This window comes from Eubalaena glacialis, chromosome 11, assembly GCF_028564815.1.
Source record: "Eubalaena glacialis isolate mEubGla1 chromosome 11, mEubGla1.1.hap2.+ XY, whole genome shotgun sequence".
Classification (NCBI taxonomy): domain Eukaryota; kingdom Metazoa; phylum Chordata; class Mammalia; order Artiodactyla; family Balaenidae; genus Eubalaena; species Eubalaena glacialis.
In genome coordinates, this window is record NC_083726.1 from 454,193 (window position 1) to 471,176 (window position 16,984).

Below are 16,984 nucleotides of genomic sequence, written 5' to 3' on the forward strand. Positions count from 1 at the left end.
TTTATAACGAAGGCTCCAATGCAATTTAAAGGAGGAAAAAGAGTCTTCTCAACAAACGATGCTAGAATGATTGTATATCTCATACGGGGAAAAGGTGTACCCTTTTTCCACCTCACACAAAAAATCATGCAAGATAGATCATTCATAAAGGAGATCAGTATTTGCTTGGACGTGGAGGAGCAAAAAAAGGGTGTAAAGGAGGGATCCAAAGGGGCATTAGGAAATTTGGGAAATGATGGATACATTTCCTATCTTGACTGTGGTGATGATTTCACAGGTGTACACATATGTCAAAACTTATCAAATTTTACACTTTAAACATGTGCAGTTTATTGTACGTCATTTGTATCTCAATAAAGCTGTTTAAAAGAAAAAGAGCGGGACTTCCCTGGTGGTCCAGTGGTTAAGACCACATAGCTCCCAATGCAGGGGGCCCGGGTAAGATCCCTGGTCGGGGAACTAGATCCTGCATGCCGCAACTAAGAGCCCACATGCCGCAGCCAAATAAATAAATAAATACAAGACCCGGCGCAGCCAAATAAATAAATACAAAAATAAATAAATAAATATATTTTTTTAAAAATAGGGCTTCCCTGGTGGCGCAGTGGTTGAGAGTCTGCCTGCTAATGCAGGGGACACGGGTTCGAGCCCTGGTCTGGGAGGATCCCACATGCCGCGGAGCAACTAGGCCCGTGAGCCACAACTACTGAGCCTGCGCTCCGCAACAAGAGAGGCCGCGATGGTGAGATGCCCGCGCACCACGGTGAAGAGTGGTCCCCGCTTGCCACAACTAGAGGGGGCCCTCGCACAGAAACGAAGACCCAACACAGCCAAAAATAAATTAATTAATTTAAAAAAAATAAAAAAATAAAAAAAAAATAAAAAATACAAGAAAAAGAGGAATCATAAACCTGAATACCAAAGCTACCACTATAAAGCTTCTACAAAGACAAAACATTGGACAGTGTCTTCACAATTCTGGTACAGGCACAACTGTCCTACAACACGTAATAAACATAAAAATAAAATATGGACCAATTTTGACTTCATCCAAATTAAAATTTTCTGCTCATAAAAAAATACCATTGGGGGGACTTCCCTGTTGGTGCAGTGGTTAAGAATCCGCCTGCCAATGCTGGGGACACAGGTTCGATCCCTGGTCCAGGAAGATCCCACGTACTGCGGAGCAACTAAGCCCGTGTGCCACAACTATTGAGCCTGGACTCTAGAGCCCGCGAGCCACAACTACTGAGCCCACGTGCCACAACTACTGAAGCTCACGCACTCTAGGGTCCACGTGCTGCAACTACTGAGCCCGCATGCTGCAACTACTGAAGCCCGCACGCCTAGGTCCCGTGCTCCGCAACAAGAAGCCACCGCAATGAGGCAATGAGAAGCCCGTGCACTGCAACAAAGAGTAGCCCCCACTCGCCGCAACTAGAGAAAGCCCGCGCGCGGCAACAAAGACCCAACACGACCAAAAATAAATAAAATTAAAAAAAAAAAAAGATACCATTAAGAAACAAATAGGCAGGGGCTTCCCTGGTGGCGCAGTGGTTGAGAATCCGCCTGCGAATGCAGGGGACATGGGTTTGAGCCCTGGTCTGGGAAGATCCCACATGCCGCAAAGCAGCTGGGCCTGTGAGCCACAACTACTGAGCCTGCGCATCTGGAGCCTGTGCTCCGCAACAAGAGAGGCCCGCGCACCGCGGTGAAGAGTGGCCCCCGCTTGCCGCAACTAGAGAAAGCCCTCGCACAGAAACGAAGACCCAACACAGCCAAAAATAAAGAAAGAAAGAAGCTTTCATTAAAAAAAAACAAAAAACAAATAGGCAAACCACAAAATAGGAAACATTCACCCCTCACTTCCTCTCCTCCTCCCACTCCCTCACTGTATATGTATGTATGTACATACACACAAATATCATAAAGGACTTAAAACCACAATATTTTTTTGAATTCCTAAAACTGAATAATAAAGACAATCCAACAAAAAGTGGACAAAAGACCTGACACTTCGCAAGAGATACACAAATGGTCAAAAAGCATATGAAAAGTTGCTCACCATTGTTATTAAAACCTTAATGAAATACCACTACCACCTGAATTAAAATTAAAAAGACTGACAATAACAAGAGTTGGTATGCATGTGGAGAAACTAGAACTATCATACATTACTGATGGAAGTATGAAATGGTACCAGTTTGGAAAACTGTTTAGCATTTTTTTTTTTTTTTAATTTATTTGGCTGCATTGGGTCTTTGTTGCTGTGCACGGGCTTTCTCTAGTTGCGGTGAGCAGGGGCTACTCTTCGTTGCGGTGTGCAGGCTTCTCATTGTGGTGGCTTCTCTTGTTGCGGAGCATGGGCTCTAGGTGCGCAGGCTTCAGCAGTTGTGGCACGCGGGCTCAGTAGTTGTGGCTCTTCGGCTCTAGAGCGCAGGCTTAGTAGTGGCACACGGGCTTAGGTGCTCCATGGCATGTGGGAATCTTCCCAGACCAGGGCTCGAACCCATGTCCCCTGCATTGGCAGGCAGATTCTTAACCACTGTGCCACCAGGGAAGTCCCTGTTTAGCATTTTCTAAAAACAAATTAAACATATATCTATACTATGACCCAGCAATTCCACTCTTAGATATTTACCCAAAAGATATAACACATGTCCACAAAAGAACGTACAATAAACTCAGTGACTTTACTCACAACAGCTAAAAAGTGAAAGCAACCCAAATGTCCATCAGTAAGAAAAATATTTTCACACAAAGGAGTACTACTCAAATAAACTATAAAACTATAAAACTACAGACACAGGCATCAAAATCAATAAATTTCAAAAACATTATCTGAGCAAAAGAAGACAGACACAAAAGAGCATATACTTTATGACTCCATTTACATGACGTTCAAGGACGTGCAAAATTAATCTGTAAAAATAGAAATCAGAACAATTGTTGCCTTGCGATTTTGAAGGATGGCTTTAATACCTGAAAAGGGACACAAAGAAACTTTTAGGGATGACAGAAATGCTCTATATCTTGACATGAGTGATGGACACACGGGTGTATACATTTGTTAAAATTCATCAAACTTATATACTTAGGATCTGTACTTTGCATTGGGTGTAAAATACTCTTCAATAATTTTTAAATGGTGGAATATTTTTAAAGAAATAAAAGACTGCACATTCTGTGTTAAAAAGAGAGCTGCTTGCTGTATATGGACATGACATGATTTCCAAGAGGAAGAGGACAGCTGATGGACAGGGTGAGAATGATACACATTTTGGTGCCCTTTGAATTTTATGCTGAGTTCAGATTACCATGTACATAACCACCCACTGGAGTCTGACCACATGAGCTGAGTCCTGGCTCTCCCATTTATTTACCGCTACCCTTGGGTACATTACTTGTTTGTGCCTCAGTGTTCTCACATGAATATTAACAGGAATATTAAGAGTAACGACCTCATTAACTTGTTTTTAAGAATTAAATGGACTTCTCTGGCGGTCCAGTGGTTAAGGCTCCGTGCTTCCAATGCAGCAGGCGCAGGCTCGATCCCTGGTCGGGGAACTAAGATCCCACATGCCGCGTGGCACGGCCAAAAAAAAAAAAAGAATTAAATGATTACTGGGTTAGATGTCAAAATATAGAATTTAGCACTGGTTGCACTCTCCGGTCTATAGTAAATTCTGCACAAGTCACGTACTCACTTTATGTCAAAATGTTATGTCTCATGAAAATACAAAGCTAACAAAAGGTAAAGCACTTTGTTTAAAAAAAAAAAATCGGGAATTCCCTGGCTGTCCGGTGGACTTTCACTGCCGTGGACCCAGGTTCGATCCCTGCTCAGGGAACTAAGATATCACAAGGCGCGGTGCGGCCAAAAAAAAAGTAAAAAAGATTAAATGAGGCACTTTATTTTTTTTAAATGAGGTACTTTAAAAAGTGGCTGGGCTTGTTTTCTAAATGAAGTTTTACTGGAACACATATGTGCACGAACACCAAAGTGCCTAATACATAATCGATTACCATTATTATTCAAAAATGTAAAAACAGTACTTTAAAAGTTAGCCTTTTCCTTAACCAAAAAAAAAAGGGGGAGGAGAGGCTTTAATCAGCTAGTCTGGGATGCAAATCCTGGCTCTACCACCTATTTGTTGTATATCTTAGTCTCTTCATCTATAAAACAGGAAAATAATAGTTCCTATACCCTAGGGTTCCTGTGAGGATTAAATGAAATAATTCATATTAAGCATTTAAGACAGCAGCACACAATAAATGATCAAAGTGTTCTGCTGCGTGTGTGTGCAAATAAATAGCCATTTCCTAGGCTTCAAACATTATCCTGTGCTGAGGTCGTATACCTGCAGCCTGACCTCTCCTCTGGGCTCCAGATTCTTCTGCGAGATTCCTTCTCCCTAACGACCCTTTCACTTGTCAGACTTCTCCCACTACTTTCAGCCACAAGAAAGCCTTGCTTTCCGCCTCCAACCTAAAACAACTCCCCTGCAACTGCCACCACCATCCCCAGCTTCCCCATCCACCCATCCAAAGTGCCCCAGTCCACCCATGTATGCCATCAATAAGCCTAGAAATCATCCTGAGTCCTCTCTTTCCCTCACACCCCTCTCCTAATCCATCAGCACGTCCCAATAGCTCTACCTCCAAAATCACTCCCTCAGTCGTCACCAACGTCTAAACCACAAACACACTCACTCCCAATGCCTTGCCTCTCCTCCTCTTATTCATGTGTTGATGGCCCTCCCCAACTCAATCTCCAGCCGGGGTCCCTCAAACTCAGACTCAACAGCCTGCAAGGAACAGCATGATTGGAAGGCCAATGCCCCAACCAAGGCTCTTGTGTGTCTCCCCCTAACCCTGGCCACATATCAGTCTTATCTAGGTTCCTGGAGGTCCACCTCAGGGCCTTTGCATGTGCTGCCCCCTCGGTCTAGAAGTCTCTGTCCCCCACTCTTCTCATAGCCAGCTGCTTCTTGCCTTCTAGAGCTTAGCTGACATGACAGTCTGAGATGCCAAAAGGGAAGAGAAGCCAGAAAGGAAGGGACATGAAGAAGAGGTGAACAGCTGAGAGTGCCAGTGAGGGCCTGGGCACTGAGAGGCCAAGGGCATGGCAGGAAGAGGCCATGGGGGGAGGCGACAGGTGGGTGAAAGAGTAACAGGCTGGAAAAGGCCCTAAGGACAAGACAGGTGGGTACAGGGACAAAATGGGGGAGGGAGTACAGTGAAACGCAGGAACTAAGCGGAAGTGACAGACTGAACGAGCCGGTGGTGACAGGGCAGGGGCAGTAGCAAAGTGGGAGCGGTCAGTAACAAATGGGTGGACGATGCAGGTAGTCAGGCGGTAAGGACACAAAGCAGAAGTGGGGGTGTGTGGACGACGTCACAGTGATGGTGGGAGGACATTCAAGGGGCCCGTAAAGTACACGGGGGAAGGTGACAGGTGTGAAGGGAAGAGGTGATGGAGATGAAGGAAGAAATGGGGCTGTGAGGGGTAAGGAGGTGACAGAATGGGGGTGGGTGACTGGAGACACAGGAGCCCACATGGTCATGGAAAGGGGACAGTAGCAGGGAGAGGAGCCAGTGAGTGGATACGGGGACTGACGACAGCGGGCAGTGGGGAGGGGAGAGTCCCACGTCGGCAGGCAGGAGAGCGGCCCTGGAGGGCACTGCGAGGGCCAGCACTGACAGGTGGGTCAGGGCGCTGACAGGAAGGGTCCCTAACAGAGAGGCGTGAGGGAGCAAGCAGCGAGGAGGGGAGTGGGGACACCGGCAATCGTGGGCGGACTGATGGGGGATCTCGCCTTGGGGGGCACGATGTTGGAGGCATTGGCAGCACGGGGGGAGGAAGGACATTAAGGGGGAGGTTACTGACTGGGAGGAGGGCACCTGGGGGGTCGCTGATGTGGGAGACACTGACCGGAAGGGCACCACAGGTGGGGGTGAACACCGCTCTGGGGGACTCTGAGGGGGTAAAGGAGGCGGGAGGGCACTGACATGGGGCACGAACGGAGTGGCGCGGTGGACGCTGGCGGGAGGTCACTGGTGCGGGTGGACCGTCATGGGAGACACTGGCGGGGGACACTGACACGACGTCACTGTCGGGGTGGGCACTGCTGCAGAGGACACTGACGGGGCGGGCACTGCCACGGGGGAAACTGACCTGGGGGACGCTGACCAGGGTGGGCGCTGACAAGGCGAGCATCACGGCGGCAGCGACGGGCGGGGCGTGGACGCTGACAGAGGGGTGGACACTGAGGGGGCAGCGACAGGCGGAGGGTGGACGCCGACATGAGAACACTGACGGGGTGGCCCCTCCGGGCCCGGCCGGCCAGTACCGCCGGCTCTGAGCGGCGGCCGCACTCACCTGCCCCGCGGGCCGGGCGTCGCGGCGGCTCCTCGGAGGCCCGGGTGGAGGCCAGGGCGCGGGCGGAGGCGAAGCCCGGGCGGCCTGGGGCGGGCCGCGCGCACATGGGCCCGGCCGGGCGAGGCGCCCACGGACACGGCGCCCACGGACTCAGCGCGGCGGGCCGGCGGCTCGTGACCGGCTCGGGCCGCGGGCGGCGCTCCGGTCACCCCAAAATGGCGGTGGCGGCGGCCGGGCGCGCGCGCGAACGCCGGGGGGGCGGGGCCTCGTGCGGGGGGCTCGCGCTCGCAGCGGGGCGGGGCCTCTAGGTGGGCGGGGCCTCTGTTGGGCGGGGCTGCGCGGGGTGGGGCGGGCGCGGTTTCCTCCTCCGCTGGTCCCTCTGAGGTATCGCAAAATTTCTGGACGAGCGTAAGTAAGTTTTGATGGGATAATGCGTTTGCGGTGATAAATTTCCTAACGCAACGTCAGCAACAGAACAACCCCTCCGGAGGCCTGAAACGATTTGAGGATCACACATCGGGGGCGGGGTATCCCTGCTCCCTGGGAGCCTTCCTCTAAGGCTGAAGGCCTCTGCGACTGGGGCAGCTGGGTGTCTCCTGAACTCCTTGGGCACGTGGCGTGGACACGGCCAGAGCAACAGTGAGCAGTGGTCAGCTCTCCGTCCTCTCTGCTACCCGGACTGGGAGCGTCGGAGCAGCAGCCACCAGACCCATGGTTTTCTAGGTGCCCCCCAGGTTCTTGTAGTATTTTGCACATTAAAATATGTGCCCATTTGGCATTTGTCGAAGTTGTTTGACTCAATCAAACTGATCTCTAAAATGAGAATTGTTATTTCAGGTGGCAGCGTGAACCATGGGAGACTTTGGAAAAAGAAATGGAACACGTAAGGAACATCTAACGCTCTTGCCAGTCATCCCCTTACTGCCTCTCGGCTTCCAACGCACGTGGTCCGTGGCCGAAACGGATCTGACCCCTGGCCATGCTGAGCCTTGGCGGCAGAGGGCGCGGGAGAGGTTGTTGGAGAGGGTTTGCTCTGGGGCTGCTCGGCGGGCGGGAGGCGCCCGCTTCCCCACGGCCGGCTCCTGCGGAGACAGCTTCCCTGAACGTCTTCCCCAGGCAAACGGCAGGGCAGATTTCTGGCAAGTTCTGTAGGATGAACTTTCAGGAAGTGGGTATAAAAAAAGCGTCAAGCTTACAGCCGAGAATAGATTACAAGCCCTGCAAGCGCGGACCCCACCCCCAAGGCTGGAGGTGCGGTGGGTAGAGCTGCAGAATAGGGGCTCAGGGCTAGGAGGCCCAGTGCTTGAGATCCTCCCACCGGTTGTCCTGCTGTGAGTGCCTGCAACCCTCGTCCTGATCGTGATGTTCTTCTGGGGTCAGCCAGGGCGCCTCCCCTCTCCCACCCCACCCTTGGTTCATCGGCACGTCCCTCAACTTCTAACTACAGCCAGCTCTCCTCCTGCAGCCCTGGTCCAGGTTTCTCTCACCTGACTCACAGCAGCAGCCTCCCAACAGGCTCCCTGCTTGTATCCTGCCGCACTTGCTGGAGGCCAGCTTGTCGCAGTCAGCAGAGCACCCAGTGAAAAGAAGGCCAATCCCATCCCTCCCCCAGGGGCTCCCGTGTCACACAGCACGAAAGCCAGTCCTTGCTGCCACCCGCAGGTCCTACACAATTGGGTCTCATTTGTGCTCTGCCCCTTGTTCATCTAGCTCCAGTCAGGAGACCCTCCTGCCGCAGGCCATTGAATGTGCATCCTGTCACACCCTCTAATTGTCCCCATGCTAACTGACCTCCTACATCTTACTCCATTGTCCCCTTCTCCGTGAGGACTTCCCTGGCCTTCCTATTTGAAATCTCAAACCTACATACATGCTTGCACAGACACGCACATGCATGCACATGGGCACACTCACAGCCCCTTTCCCTGTTTGGTTTTTCCTCCTTGTGTCAGTAGTCAGGGTTCAATAGGGGACAGAGAGCACACAGTGACTTCAGAGGAAGTTTGATATAAAAATTACTGAGGGACTTCCCTAGTGGTGCAGTGGGTAAGACTCTGCGCTCCCAGCTTAGGGGGCCCAGGTTCGATCCCTGGTCAAGGAACTAGATCCCACATGCATGCCGCAACCTAGAGTTCACATGCCACAACTAAGGAGCCTGCCTGCTGCAACTAAGACCTGGCGCAACCAAATAAATAAGTAAATTTTTTTTTAAATTACTGATAACGGGATTAATTATAAAGGAGTAAAGAACTCTATATTCAAGAAAAGACAAAACATTCCCTGCTAAATGCTTCTGGGATCCAGCTCCATTATTGCAGAGCAGGCAGAGAAGTGGATTTGGAGCTGAGGCAGTAAGTGGAAAATGGGCAGAGTCCGACCTTCTGGAAAGTCAGCTTCTGTATGCAGCCTTTCAAGCATATTTGAACTTCCATACAACAACAAAACAATGCTATATTTTCACCTAACAAGGTACATCCATCCTTATTGCAAGTGAAGAAATTCTCACTTTCCCCCAAATGAGCATAGGTACAGTCCCAGCAGTCATTTTATCTGTCACTGGCTACATTCATTACTCCTCAAATTCTGTCACTGTCCCACTGAATACTCTCTTATGCTCTTAAAACTAAATAGTAGGGCTTCCCTGGTGCCGCAGTGGTTAAGAATCCGCCTGCCAACGCAGGGGACACGGGTTCAAGCCCTGGTCCGGGAAGATCCCACATGCCACGGAGCAACTAAGCCCGTGTGCCACAACTACTGAGCCCGCGTGCCACAACTACTGAAGCCTGAGCGCCTAGAGCCCGTGCTCCACAGCAAAGAGAAGCCCCCGCAATAAGAAGCCCGCGCACCGCAACAAAGAGTAGCCCCCACTCACCGCAACTAGAGAAAGCCCACGTGCAGCAAGGAAGACCCAACGCAGCCAAAAATAAATAACTAAAATAAATTTAAAAAAAAACTAAATAGTAAAGTTAACTTCTGACAACTTGTATATTTTTTAAAGTAAATTTGTTATTATTCAGTATAATATATTATTCCATCTCACTCAAATTTTTTAAAAAATTGGAGTATATTTGCTTTATAATATTGTGTTAGTATCTTGCTGTACAGCAAAATGAATCAGCCATACATATACATATATCCCCTCTTTTTTGGATTTCGTTCCCATTTAGGTCACCACAGAGCATTGAGTAGAGTTCCCTGTGCTATACAGTAGGTTTTCAGTTATCTATTTTATATATAGTAGTGTATATATGTCAATCCCAACTTGTATATTTTTAAAAAATGGAAAGCAGAGGGGACAAAATGGTTAGTTTATATATTATATATGCAAAGAGAAAATGTGCAAAGCTACTACAATCCTTTTTTCTGTAATTGGTCACAAGAAGTAGTTGATAGTTACGGCTCTTTAACAAAAAGATGAGTGGGTACCAAGGGGTAGGGGTTAGGAGAGATACACAGGTAGAGCACAAAGGATTTTTTTTTTCCCAAAGGAATTCCTTTATTCTTATTATTTATTTATTTATTTTTGGCTGTGTTGGGTCTTCGTTTCTGTGCGAGGGCTTTCTCTAGTTGCGGCGAGCGGGGGCCACTCTTCATCGTGGTGCGCGGGCCTCTCACTATCGCGGCCTCTCTTGTTGCGGAGCACAGGCTCCAGACGCGCAGGCTCAGTAGTTGTGGCTCACGGGCCCAGTTGCTCCGCGGCACGTGGGATCTTCCCAGACCAGGGCTCGAACCCGTGTCCCCTGCATTGGCAGGCAGACTCCCAACCACTGCGCCACCATGGAAGCCCAAACAGTGTTCTCTTCTAAACTGCCTTATAGTGTGCACAGAACAGTTAGAACAAAGCAGGCTGAGTTCAGTGTTTCTGACACAGAACGACCAAATAAAATAAATTCTATCACTACAAACACCAAATGCGAAATTATTCACCAGTCAATTAGAAAATGTAAAACTCTGATATAAAATGAGTGTGCCCTTGGAGCACCATCAGAACAGGAGGAACTGTGGCTCTGTCCTGTTCTTCTCTTCAAGAGCCCCAACGGTGCAGCGGGACACAGACTGGGACATCAGAAGACTACTGCTCCATAAACCAAGTAGGATCAACACAGAGAAGTGGGCTTCCCTGGTGGCGCACTGGTTGAGAATCCGCCTGCCAATGCAGGGGACACGGGTTCGGTCCCTGGTCCGGGAAGATCCCACATGCCGCGGAGCAACTAAGCCCATGCGCCACAACTACTGCGCCTGTGCTCTAGAGCCTGTGAGCCACAACTACTGAGCCCGCGTGCCACAACTACTGAAGCCTGTGCGCCTACAGCCCGTGCTCCGCAATGAGAAGCCCGGGCACCACAACGAAGAGTAGCCCCCGCTCGCCGCAACTAGAAAAAGCCCGTGCACGGCAGCGAAGACCCAACACAGCCAAAAATAAATAAATTAAAAAAAAACACACACAGAGAAGTCCACACCTATATACACCATAACCAAATTCCTGCATGCCAAAGACAAAGAAAACCATGAAAGCCACAAGAGAAAAGTGACCCATCACATAAAGGGAAAGAATGATACAATGAATAGCTGACTTCTCCCAAGAGATGATGGAAGCCATAGGCAGTAAAATGGCATACTGAAAGTGTTGAAGGAAAAAGCAAACCTATCAATGAATAAATTCTGTACTCAGCAATACTATCCTTCAAAAATGAAGGTGGGAGAAAAAATGAAGGTGAAATAAATACATTGCCAGATAAACAAAACAGAAAATTTATTGCTAGGAGATTTGCCTTACCAGAAATACTAAAGAAAGTTCTTCAAGCTGAAAGAAAATGACATAAGATGGTCACTCAAGTCAACAGGAAGGAAGAACCAAATTCAGCAACATGTAAAAGGCTTATCTACCAAGACCAGTGGGCTTTATCCCAAGAACACAAAGTTGGTTTAGCATCCAGAACTCAAATCATGTAATACACTGTATTAATAGGATAGAGGATAAAAACCACAAGATTGTCACAATAGCTGCAGAAAAGGCATTTGACTAAATTTAATACCTGTTCATGATAAATACTCTCAACAAATTAGGACTAGATGGGAAATTCCTCGACTTCATAAAAGGTATGTAGGAAAAATCTATAGCTAACATCAGACTTAATGGTGAAAGATGTAATGCTTTTTAAAGATTGGAAATGAGGCAAGGATGTCTGCATTCACCACCTCAATTCTACACTGTAGGATTCTGCATGCAAGGAGCTTGGAAGTCACCAATCCATCCTAAGAAGTAAAGGGCTAAACAGACTGAAGAATCAGCAGCTCTTCTTGGATCTATAAGAGAAGGGAGGACACAGAGCAAACCACTGCTCCCAAGGTAGGAGAGACAGGCAGGTGAATACATCACAGCTTACCAGAGCAAAGATTCATGAGAGAAACCGGCCTGAGAACCTGTGTGTGTGGGGGAAGCGGGGTGGCGGGGGACTGAACTGTAATTGATGAATTTCTGGAGGCTCAAAGTCAGCAGCTGTGAGAGTTAAAAACTCCGGGGGACCCAGTCATAAGGGAGCCCACACAATACTGTGCGATTTACCCCTGGAGCATGAGCAGGTTCCCAAGTAAATGTCAGAGCCACGTCCCCTCACGCTTTCTGCAGGGGGAGGGAAGGAGCCATTTCCTAATGTGACAGAGCACCCTGCTCTCCTTAACAAGGCTGCTCTCGAGGCAAACTCGTTAACCAGAGCCTGACCTGCTGGGGTGTTATCAGAGCCTAACTGACCAGGGGAAGCGAAATGCCCAGCTCCAGCCTCCTCTGGGCAGCCTGCCCCAGCCAAGGGGAGATAAAGGACTGAGAAACACTTGTGAAGTTCACAGTCCAGAGGCACAGGCTCAGTAAAAGAACTGAGGCCTGATCACAGGACCATAGAAGGCATCCCCTCTCCCACACCTCACCTCCACATTATTAAGGCCTACTTGTAGCAGTTCCTTTCACCCAGTACGTCATGTCTGGCTATCAGGAAAAAATTACAAGGCAAATTACACAATTAAAAGGCAAAAAAAAACACAATTTGAAGAGATAGAGCAAGGTTCAGAACCAGATATGGCAGAGATGTTGGAATTATCAGACTGGGAGTTTAAGCAACTATGATTAATATGCTAAGGGCTCTCATGGATAAAGAAGACGACATGTAAGAACAGATGGGCAATGCAAACAGAGAGATGGAAATGCTAAGAAAGAACCAAAAAGAAATGCTAGGCATAAAAAACGCCATAGCAGATATGAAGAATGCCTTTGATGGGCTTATTAGCAGACTGGATAACACTGAGGAAAGAATCTCTGAACTGGAGGATATCTCAATAGAATCTTCAAAAACTGAAAAGCAGGGGCTTCCCTGGTGGCGCAGTGGTTGGGAGTCTGCCTGCCAATGTGGGGGACGCGGGTTCGAGCCCTGGTCTGGGAAGATCCCACATGCCGCGGAGCAACTGGGCCCGTGAGCCACAATTACTGAGCCTGCGCGTCTGGAGCCTGTGCTCCGCAACAAGAGAGGCCGCAATGGTGAGAGGCCCGCGCACCGCGATGAAGAGTGGCCCCCACTTGCCACAACTAGAGAAAGCCCTCGCACAGAAATGAAGACCCAACACAGCCATAAATAAAATAAATAAATAAATAATTTTTAAAAAAGAAAAAAACTGAAAAGCAAAGAGAACAAAGACTGAAAAAAACAGAACATCCAAGGACTTTTGTTCTACAAAAGGTGTAACATACACATAATGGGAATATCAGAACGAGAAGAAAGAAACAGAAGAAATATTTGAAATGATTCTACATTGCACTAAAGGTTCTAGTCAGTGCAATAAGGCAAGAAAAAAATTAAAGGCATACAGATTAAAAGGAAGAAGCAAAATTGTCTTTATTCACAGATAACATGATCATCTATTTAGAAAATCCTAAGGAATCTATCAAAAAAATCTGCTAGAGATAATAGTTTAACAAGGTCACAGGATACAATATCAATATACAAACAACAGTTGTATTTCTACAATTAGAAACAAACAATCTGAAAATGGAATTAAGAAAAAAATTCCAGGGAATTCCCTGGCCGTCCAGCAGTTAGGAATCGGCACTTTCACTGCTGAGGGCCTGGGTTCAATCTCTGGTCAGGGAACTAAGATCCCACATGCCACACGGTGTGGCCAAAAAAAAAAAAGAAAAGAAAAGAAAAGAAAAAGATTCCATTTACAACTGCATCAAAATGAATAAAATACTTAGGAATAAATATAACAAAAGAAGTGCATACAGAAGAGTCAATGCAGCAGGCTAACAACTTATCAAAAAACAAAACAAAATCAAACAAACAAACAAATAAAACCCCTGCTTACACAGTTAGCCCTTGACTGACATCTGAGAACCTGGATTTCGGGAAAGTTCCCACCATCCCTGGAAATGATCAGAGTGGCTCTTTGAGCCAAACAATATGACTTATGTTGAAATCTGCTTTCTTTCCGGGTGCCTGGAATTTTGTTAGGCACCGGGCAGAGACTGCCTATCTGGCCAGCCCTGCAGTGGATTGAACAGTGGCCCCACCCAAAAGATATATATCTACCCAAAACCTGTGAATGTGACCTTTGGAAAAAGGGTCTTTGCAGATGTTATTAAGTTAAGATCTCAAGATAGATCATCCTGGATCAGCGTGGGTCTTATATCCAATGACAAGTATCCTTCTCAGAAAAGGAGAGAAGACACACGGAAGAAAGTGATGTAAAGACAGAGACAGAAATTGGAGTGATAAACCTACAAGGATTGCTGGAAGCAACCAGAAGGTAGCATAGAGGCTTGAAATGGATTGTCCCTCGGAGCCTCCGTAAGGAACCAACCAGGCTGACACCTTGATTTCAGGCTTCTGGCCTCCTGAACTGAGAGAGAACAAATTTCTGTTGTTTGAAGTCTCCAGGTTTGTATCAGTTTGTTACAGCAGCCTTAGGAAATAAATATAAGTTCCCAATAAAACCGTGGGTGCTGAGTTTCTGATGAACTTACCTGGTTGGCAACATTTCACACCCATTGTCACAACTCCCTGGGACAAGTAAGTTTGTCCTGTGTAACTACGTGACGACACTGGAAGCTGGCACCTGGTCTCCCCCAAACTTAGCCCCATGAGCCTTTTCCCTTTACTGATTTTACCTTGTATCCTTTACCTGTAATAAATCATGGCCATGAAAATGACTCTATGCTGAGTCCTATGAGCCCTCCTACAAATCATCAAATCTGGGGGTGGTCTTGCAACTCCCATGCAATAAAAACTACAAAACATTGCTGAGAAGAATTAAACAAGGCCTAAATAAATGGAGAGACATGCTATGTTCATGGATTAAAAGACTCAGTATTGGGCTTCCCTGGTGGCACAGTGGTTAAGAATCCGCCTGCCAATGCAGGGCACACGGGTTCGAGCCCTGCTCCGGGAAGATCCCACAGGCCGCGGAGCAACTAAGCCCGTGCGCCATAACTACTGAGCCTGTGCTGTAGCGCCCGCGAGCCACAGCTACTGAAGCCCGCGCGCCGAGAGCCTGTGCTCTGCAACAAGAGAAGCCACTGCAATGAGAAGCCCGCGCACCGCAACGAAGAGTAGCCCCCGCTCGCTGCAACTAGAGAAAAGCCCACGCGCAGCAACAAAGACTCAACTCAGCCAAAAATAAATAAATAAATAAATTTATTTTTTTTTAATTCCTTAAAATAAAAAAAAAAGACTCAGTATTGCCAAGATGGCAATTCTCCCCAAACCTGATCAATAGATTCAGTGCAATATCGGTGAATTTTTCAGCAGGTGGTCTTTTTTTTTTAATAGAAACTGACAAGCTAATGCTAAAATTTACACAGAAATGCAAAGGATTGAGGTAGCCAAAACAATTTTGAAAATTAGAGGACTCACACTTCTTGAATTCAAAATGTACTATAAAGCTAGAATAATCAAGACAGAATAGAATTGGCATAAGGATAGGCATATATATCAATAGAACAGAGTAGTAAAAAAAAAAACCCTCAAAAATATGACCAATTGATTTGTTTTATAAAGGTGCTAAGTCAATTCAATAGGGAAGCAATATCTTTTTTTTTTTTTTTTTTTGACCACGCTGCACGGCTTGTGGAATCTCATTTCCCTGACCAGGGATTGAACCCAGGCTGAAGCAGTGAAAGCCCGGAATCCTAACCACTAGGCCACCAGGGAACTCCCAAGCAATATCTTTTTTTTTTTTTTTAAAGAGACAGTCTTTGACTTATAACGATTTTTTAAAAATATTTAGTTATTTATTATTTATTTGGTTGCACCGGGTCTTAGTTGTGGCATGTGGGCTCCTTAGTTGTGGCATGTGAACTCAGTTGCGGCATGCATGTGGGATCTAGTTCCCTGACTGGGGAACGAACCAGGCCCCCCTGCATTGGGAGCACGGAGACTTAACCACTGACCACCAGGAAAGTCCCCGAAGCAATATCTTTTTAAAAAATGATATTGGAAAAATTGGTTATCCACATGCCAAAAAAAAAAAAGTTAAACCCTTACTTCACACCATACACAAAAATTAGTTCAAAATGGATCACAGCCCTAAATCTGAGAGGTGAAATACTTCTAGAAGAAACTTAGGAGAAATTATTTGGGTTAGGAAAAGATTCGATAGATATGAGACCATAAACATACTACCAAAAAGAAAAATATTCATAACTTAGACTTCATCAAAATAAAAAACCTTTGCTCTTCAAAAGATGCCATTAAGAAAAATAGAAGACAAGCCACAAACCAGGAAAAAAATTTTAAATCGTATGTCTGATAAAGGACTTGATTCTAGAATATATATTTTTTAAAAATCTTATAACTCATAAGACAAACGACCCAATTTAAAAAGAGGCAAAAGATTTAAATAAACATTTCACCAAAGAAGGTAATACAAATGACTTACGGGCACATGAATAGATGCTCAAGGGACTTCCCTGGTGGTCCAGTGGTTAACACTCTGCGCTCTCAATGCCGGGGGCCTGGGTTCGATCCCTGGTCAGGGAACTAGATCCCACATGCATGCCGCAACTAAGAGCCCGCATGCCACAACTAAGAGCCCACATGCCACAACAAAGATCCTGCGTACTGCAACTAAGACCTGGTGGAGCCAAATAATTAATATTAAAAAAAAAAAAGATGCTCAACATCAGTCATCATTAGGGAAATTCTAAATTAACCCACATGTCACTACACAACCCCTTGGATGGCTACAATTAAAAAGGCTGACAACCTCAAATGCTGGTGAGGATGTGGAAAAACTGGAACCTTCATACATTGCTGGTGGAAACGTCAAATGGTAAAGCCACTTTGGAAAATAGTTTGACAGTTTCTTATAAAGTTAAACATAAACTGAACATACAGCCCAATACTTTCACTCCTAGGTTTTTACCCAAGAGAAGTTAAAACAGGTGTCCACAAAAAGACCTGTACAGGAGTGTACATAGCAGCATTATTACAGGCAAAAACTGGAAACGTTCCAAACATCAATTGGTGTGTTGACTCTAATAACATAATAGCCAGTTGTTTCACCAGCAAAAGCAAGTTTATTCAGGAATAGCCAGAGGAACTGTAATTCATGATG

At 46.7% G+C, this 16,984-nt stretch overlaps 1 protein-coding gene across 7 annotated transcripts in view; it reads right to left on the minus strand.

The window, feature by feature from the left end:
* The window catches only part of PPP6R2 (protein phosphatase 6 regulatory subunit 2), a 91,035-nt gene extending 84,560 nt beyond the window's left edge, over positions 1-6,475 (minus strand). For 6 of the 7 annotated variants that reach the window (XM_061206397.1, XM_061206394.1, XM_061206393.1 and 3 more), the window contains exon 1: positions 6,383-6,475. The gene's annotated coding sequence lies outside the window, so the exon portion shown is untranslated. Of the gene's footprint in view, positions 1-6,178; positions 6,347-6,382 lie in introns of those variants that run through there. The other variant, XM_061206392.1, reaches the window with a different exon arrangement.
* Between the last annotated feature and the right edge of the window lie 10,509 nt (positions 6,476-16,984).